The following is a 7775-nucleotide window of genomic DNA, read 5'->3' on the forward strand; positions in this document are numbered from 1 at the left end:
CTTTTGCGGGAGGTGGCGGAATTCCCCCACCTCCTAAAAAAGCCAGCAGAAGCCGCACAGCCCCTTTAAAGAGCGTGCGGCTTTTGCGGGAGGTGGGGGAATTCCCCCATCTCCCGCAAAAGCCCACAGGAGGGAGAAGGGTTGTACTCGTCCAGTCATGCGCCTTCCCACTGCCCTCCGATCCTCTGAGGCTGGCGATGGGGGGAAGCGCTGCTTTCCCCCACCGCCAGCCTCAAAGAGCAGACTCTTCTGGCTTCAGCGAAAGCAACGCGAAGCCTCTGGAGCGCAGGTTTCCTAGGCTTCGCGTTGCTATCGCTGAAGCCAAGGAGCCTGCATTTGCCCCATAGGATGCACACACATTTCCCCTTCACTTTTGGAGGAGGAAAAGTGCGTCCTATAGGGCGAAAAATACGGTAATAAGATATCACACCTTATAAAAGGGTGTTCTTTTTGGGCTAGTGACACAAGAGTCGCTTATAACTCGCCATGGGAGCATTAAGCATGCCCTCTAGAGAGGGTGATATCTTGCTTGTCTTCCTCCCCTTCCTGCCTCCCAGGGCCCATCTTTCAAAGAACAGCCAAGGTAGAAAACCCTTCAGCATGCTGATGCTGTATGTGGTATTTGATGTTTCCCTTTTAAACATCCCTTCTCCACACTAAGCAAACCCATCTCTTTCAATGAGATGATGAGAATTGTCTTATAATATCCAGAGGATGCTATTCTGGCTACAGTATTCAAGCACTCTCTTCACAGGATACCCATAATGATTGCCTAGGAAAGTGAATTCATCTTGAGCTTTGAGTCGTGAATGTTCAAACCAGTTTAGGGATGTAGATCAGGAGAGTACGGTGAGTCCCATTTCTCACCATTTGACGGGCCTTCTCTGCAGTGACTCCCCATCTGTTGAATGCTCTCCCCAGGAAAGTTTGCCTGGCGCCTTCATTATACACCTTTAGACGCCAGGCAAAAGCATTCCTTTTTAACCAGGCCTTTGGGTGATCTGATTTTCATCCTATATCCTTTTAAAATGTGTTGGGGCTGAACATGGATTAAAAGCCATATAAAGAAACTTAGTAGTGTCAGTTGAGTGCTGGTGGTTGCTAGGTTGCGGAGGTCCTTGTGACACACCCTTCATTGTGACACCTCCCTCTGCTGGCTCCTTGGTCACTAGGGCTCTAGAGGCATAGCGATCTCTTTTGGTTTGATCATTCAGCGAGTGAGAAAGAAAGTGGATGGAGATGTAAGTAGACTTTCTCATCAGCATCTGCATTCTGTGCTGATAATGCTCCCTGACAGTCTTAGGGAATGTTTAAAATAGGGAGGTCCTAAAGAACAGCAGGACATTCCAGGATCAAATCAGAAACTGGGACAGCTTCTGTAAATTTGGAAAAAACATTCCTTTTTAACCAGGACCACCTCTCTCCATATGATCCGATCATCATCTGAGGCCCTTCTTCATCTGCCTCCTCCACAAGAGATCTGGATGGTGGCAGCACGAGAATGGGACTTTTCTGTAATGGCTCCCCATTTGTGGAATGCTCTCCCTAAGCAGCTTCAGCTGGCACCTTCATTATACTTCTTGAGGTGCCAGAAGAAAACGTTCGTCTTCAACTGGGCCTTGGGCTGATTGACATCTGATGCCCTTTTAAATGTGTTGTGTGAGTGGGTTGTTGGTTTGTTCTTCTTGTTTTTATTATGCATTTTCTCTTTTTTTATTCTTATGTTGAGAACCATTCCGAGGTCTATGGTATGCAAATTTAAACAATTAATAATAACAATGTAAAGTAAAGGTAATGGGACCCCTTACCATTAGGTCCAGTTGTGACCGACTCTGGGGTTGCGGTGCTCATCTCGCTTTATTGGCCGAGGGAGCTGGCGTACAGCTTCTGGGTCACATGGCCAGCATGACTAAGCCGCCTCTGGCAAACCAGAGCAGCGCACGGAAACACCATTTACCTTCCCGCCAGAGCGGTACCTATTTATCTACTTGCACTGGCGTGCTTTCGAACTGCTAGGTTGGCAGGAGCAGGGACCAAGCAACGGGAGCTCACCCTGTCGTGGGGATTCGAACTGCCGACCTTCAGATCGGCAAGTCCTAGGCTCTGTGGTTTAACCCACCTGTGTCCCCCCAATAACAATGTATGTTAGTACAATTTTAGAGAAATACACTGTTTGTAGTCATCTAAATATTTCCATGCCATGTAGCATTGTAACCTATTCTCATTCTTTTCTATTGGAACATTAAAAGTCTGTTGCTATGTAGTTAGAAAGGTGGGAAACAGTGGCAAGGTAGATCTTCCAATTTTATATTGTTGCTTGATGGAGATCTAAATGAGAAGTAGGAAACTGAAGATAATTTTCCAGTATATTTTCTGCCTGCCACTTATAAAATGTTCCCATTGAAATTGTAGTAGCTAGGAGGCCAATATTCACTCAGGGCTTGTCCTCAGTTGAGTATTACGTAGCTGTTAATCCACTATTTCTGCTTGCATTAGAATTTGTTTTTGAGGAGGTGGTTTAGTCCTCCCCTTTTATTGCAAGTAGGTGTTCCGTTTTGTTCATCCCCACTTTTCTAATTTGTTGATTCTTTTATGCAGTGCCGTTTTTCTAGAAAAAACGGTGCTGGAACTCACCATGAACACTTCCCTCGTTCTTTTAGAACGGCAATGGCACTCGCCTGAGAGGTGCTCTTAAAAAACTGAGTTTTTTAAGCAAGTTCTGGCTGAAAAAAGCTCTGATTTCATGCTAGCTAAGTACCATCAGGGCATGTGCACAGTTAATTTAAATGCACACCTTTTTTAAAAAAACAGCCTTTCTGTGCAATGTATAGCAGCAGTTACAGCTTGAACAGGCACAGATCAAATACAGTGGTACCTCTGGTTACATACGCTTCAGGTTGCATATGCTTCAGATTACACACTCTGCTAAACTAGAAGTAGTGCTTCAGGTTAAGAACTTTGCTTCAGGATAAGAACAGAAATTGGGCTCCAGCAGCACGGCGGCAGCAGGAGACCTAATTAGCCAAAGTGGTGGTTCAGGTTAAGAACAGTTTCAGGTTAAGTACAGACCTCCCGAACGAATTAAGTGTGTAACCCGAGGTACCACTGTAGTGGACTCCCTGACAAACATGACATTGGCTGCCACTGGTGTGAATGAAGAAACTCGCCCTGTAATGGTCACAAGCACAGAGCGAGGACTGCTGTTGTTTCATTTGAGCCGTTGATATAATGCAGGTAGAAAACTCACCATTCTGACACTTGTTGTGAACATACCACATAGCACAGGCTGAGTTCTAACCATGGGGCTTGTGGACCCTCCTTACTTGGAGGTTTTTCAGCAGAGGTCAAGGGGCCATCTGTCATGGATGCTTTGGCTGTGGTTCCTGCATTGGACTAGATGACCCTTGCAATTCTATGGTCCTAAGGAAGGCGTTAAAACATTTCAACTTTTGTTGTTTAAAACAACTAGACTTGCAGCACGCACAGGGTTTGATCAGCGAGTCAGATTTCACTTGGAAAGGCTTCGGTGCAGAGAGCATTAATGAGGCCTTGAAGCATCTGCCGTAAGAGCTGGAAATCAGAAAGCGTTCCCTTGCAAAGGTGACCAAAGGCCTACTCTAGAATCTGCTTTAGTGAATGAATTTGTTTGACCGCAGTGATACATTACAAGGTCAGACACAAAGGGTAGTCCAAAACTTTCACTGCTTAATAAGAATGTGCACTACAGTACTGAAAAATAAGTTTTCAGGGTAGAAGATTAATCACTTTTCAGGTCAGCATTCAAGCACTCCCCAGCAACTCTTAGCCTGTATTCTTTACCTGCATTTCAGCAGGTATATTAAAGCCCATGGCCTTATTCTTCCATATATTTAGTGAGTTCCCTTCACTGGCACAGATTTCCTTTCTTTCTTTTTCTTCCAGTTTGGCTTCTAGTCTTCTATCAGGAACAACAACTCTCCTGCTTTCTGATAATCTATTTCTGCCCTTATCTGAAAAAGCTTCCTTCTGCCTTCTTCATATGAAAATGTGACGTCTTGTAAATTATGTTGTTCAGCCATCCTGACACATTATTTTAATGCTGACCTTTGTAAAAATCCAGTGAATGAATATTAACAAGCCTCCCTCTATCAGAAAATTAATTTAACGGCATGCATAGTTATTGTGAACATCCCTTGGCAGCGGTGATAAAATGTTTAGAGAGGGAACAGAAATGCAAACATGGTATGATGGAGCTACATAGCAGCAGCTGGAAATGTTTGCCCTATGCTGTTGCTTTTGGTAGCTTGTCATGTTTCTGGGAAGTGCCCCTATAATCAATATCACCACCGTTAAGGAAAGGACTTAAGATCTGATCTGGAAGCTTGAATGATCTCCAGCATGCATAATTACTTGATCAAACATGGTACTGTAAAGGCACATCCAAAAGAGACACCATTCTAGAATGTTTCCACAAGGAAATAAGGTACAGTAGTTTGAAATTCAGTTTGATCCGAGATACAGGGCATGAAAACACATGAGGTCTAAGTGTCCAAATATGGCATCTCCTGTTACAATGGGTTAGTTTGGAAAATATCATCTGGAGAACTTGCCAACAACAGTCCTTGAGACATATAACTTACATTTAAGGCTCTAAACCCCATCGTAGAAACAAATGTCTACAAATACCAGCATAGCCTTGCAATTGCTTTGATTTATTTTGTTGCAGTGGGGAAATCACTTACATCACTTTTTAATTTTAATTTGGAAACTCATTGAAAGGCTATTTTACTAAACTCCTTTAATATAGAGTGATAGACCAATTCAGAAAGTTTCTTATTTCACAACTTTTTTTTTAGTTTTACTCACTATAGCCCTTTAAAGAGCCCTCCCCATTGCCAAATAGCTAAGAAAGTTAATACAATTTTTTCACATGACACAGTTACAGGGGCAGATAATGGAATGATTTGCTTCCATCTATGATCTTGCACTTTATCCAAAAAGCTCTCCTGCAATTTTTGCAGTTTCTTCTGCAGTTTTGCAGTTTCTTCTAGAGCTTGGCTTTACAAACACATGGGCTAGGATTATTTAATCTTAGTAACTAACCCTGATCTTTATTATTTGCCTCCTTCCTGCAATTACATGGACAGATTTTCTTGGTAACATTTTCTGGCCTAGCAGGAGCTCAAGTGGGTCCATTATCTATTCCAGTCCCATTTCTCTTTGCAGACATTTGTTACAATTTATTGCTTGTTAAATCTTAAAGCTGCATTTTTATCACTCTCTTATGAAAAATTTGCAACAATTTATTAATTACTATCATTCATACAAAATGAATCCAGAATTACTGCTGCTAGCTATCGAAATCACATAACTCGATAACTCATAAATTTTAAACAGTCCCATTAAAAAAATATTGGTGAAAATGTTGTGTGTGTGTAAGTATACATAATACCAAAGAAGGATTTTAAATTCTCATTCATATATTTCTTTATATGAGATAAGGAAATGTACAGAATTATTATATATGAATATTTAATGTAACTACCCATCCAACATTTAGAATGTTTAATATAAGCATCATTCATTTTAATTTATGTATGGCTATGCTACAAATGCACTCTTTCATCTAAAACTAGGATGAAATCTTCAGATGTATTTATCATAATAATTAGGGAGCCACATTGAACCAAACCCTGGGGGGGTGGGCTGTATTTTCTTCTCCCTAAGCTAGAACAGAATCTGAACTTTTATCTGAAAGTCTCTGGCCCAGAACAAACCTGCCAAATGCTCCATTTCCAATAAGATATATCCCACAATATGTAGTCATGACCAATGGTTTTAAAAGAGAATCAGAAAAAAATCATGGAAGATGAGGCTATTGATGCCTGCTAGCCACAGTGACTATGCTCTACCTCCATCATCAAAGGCAATATGCATTTCATTGCCTGTTGCTGGGAACTGCAAGAGGGAGAAATGCTGTTGTGCTCTGGTCCTGCATGTAGACTTCCCATTGACATCTGGCTGGCTGCTATAAGAACAGGATCCTGGCCTAGATGGGCCTTTTTCCGGATCCAGTAAAGCTCTTCTTCTGTTCTTCCTCCCTCCTGAATGCGGTGACAGGGAAGCTTCCTGACTGTGTCATATTCCCAGTGGATTTAATGAGGAATACAGTCAGGTTTAGTGGTCAAGATCAGTCAGAACTGATCCAATTTTAAATCTGATTACTTTTGGATCTCTAGCAGATGCCTGGGAAATGAATCCAGATTGATGGACCTTTTCGTTGGAACGGGGGAAACATCCCATCGTTACTCACAAAATGTGAATGGCGTTTTGCAATTATTATGTTGAGGTTTTTTAAAAAATGGTTCACAAAACAGAAACTTACTACCTAGCATTCAGAGAGGAGCAACATGGTGCAACATCAGTGGCTGTTTCGTGTAGGAAAAACAACCTCATAACAAGCCAATTTGGAGCTAAAATGCAGCTGAGGGTGGTTAGCCAGGGGTCAGCAACCTTTTTCAGCAGTCCACCGTCCCTCAGACCATGTGGTGGGCCGGACTATATGGGGGGGGGATGAATGGATTCCTATGCCCCACAAATAACCCTGAGATGCATTTTAAATAAAGGGACACATGCTACTCATGTAAAAACACGCTGATTCCCAGACCATCCATGGGCCGGATTGAGAAGGCAATTGGGCCTCATCCAGCCCCCGGGCCTTAGGTTGCCTTCCCCTGGTGGTTAGCCCTTTCTCCTGCCACTTTTCCAATGAAAATGCCCCCAATGTATTCCTCCCTCCATGAAAGTACCAGGTGTAAGTTTGCAAGAATTAAATATATGCCTGGAACCCAGAAAGGAAGTTGTTTAAGGAAGATTTTGTTGTGGCAAGGTGGTCTGTAGGAACAGATTAAACATACTCCCTTTCTGCTGTCCCCACCCTGTTCCAAAGCTGTTTTTCCCTAAATGCAGTTGAGCTTGTGCTCCACCTGTTTGTGTGTAATGTGTAGCTCCACCTTCAGCCTTATTTCCACAAAGTGAATAAGCATAATGTATATCTCTTGTGTCCCTCTTCCCACTGATGCCAGCAGTTTACACCCACAATTTACTGGCATAAAATCTAATGAGGAACAGAATATATAATAGATGCTTTATATAGAGGGTTTAGAGGGTTGCTATATTCTTCTGTTTCAGATGCCATTGTTGAAATCAAAAGGAAACATCCTGCCAAGGTCCAGAGATTTAAAAATAGCTTGTCGTTGCATAATTTGTTTTATGCAGCTGGTGTAATTTTGCATAATCCAATTCTCCTTTATCTAAAATTGATATTCAATCTGCAATTAAAGTTCTACATTCCAGTCCTGTTACATAGCTTAGGACTTGCTCTTTGTTAAATTACAAGTACCCAGATATTTGAAAACACTGAAGAAATAGAAAAGAATAGTTTAAATTGTTAAAATCCTTTATTTCGCTCTCAGATCTTAATTAGCTGTCTTATTTGGTGTTACCATTTTTTGCCATTGTGTTTTATTTTGGTTTTTGCTAATGTTTTATTTAAAAGATAAGTCAATCTGACTGAAAAAGACAGTTAGGTAATATGAACAATTGCAGGCTCAGTTTCAACATAACGTGCTTACGTAAATAGGAAATTTCAATATCAACTTAGTGCAATAGCTACTAAAATGCTTATAAAAGGGCTTAATAACAAATATGCTTACTTTGAATTACCCATAACTCCAGAAAACATGTGAACATAGACACCATTAATCAACTGTTTTTCATTATTCCAGTGCTAACAG

This window comes from Podarcis liolepis (assembly GCF_965112155.1).
Source record: "Podarcis liolepis genome assembly, chromosome: 3".
Classification (NCBI taxonomy): Eukaryota; Metazoa; Chordata; class Lepidosauria; order Squamata; family Lacertidae; genus Podarcis; species Podarcis liolepis.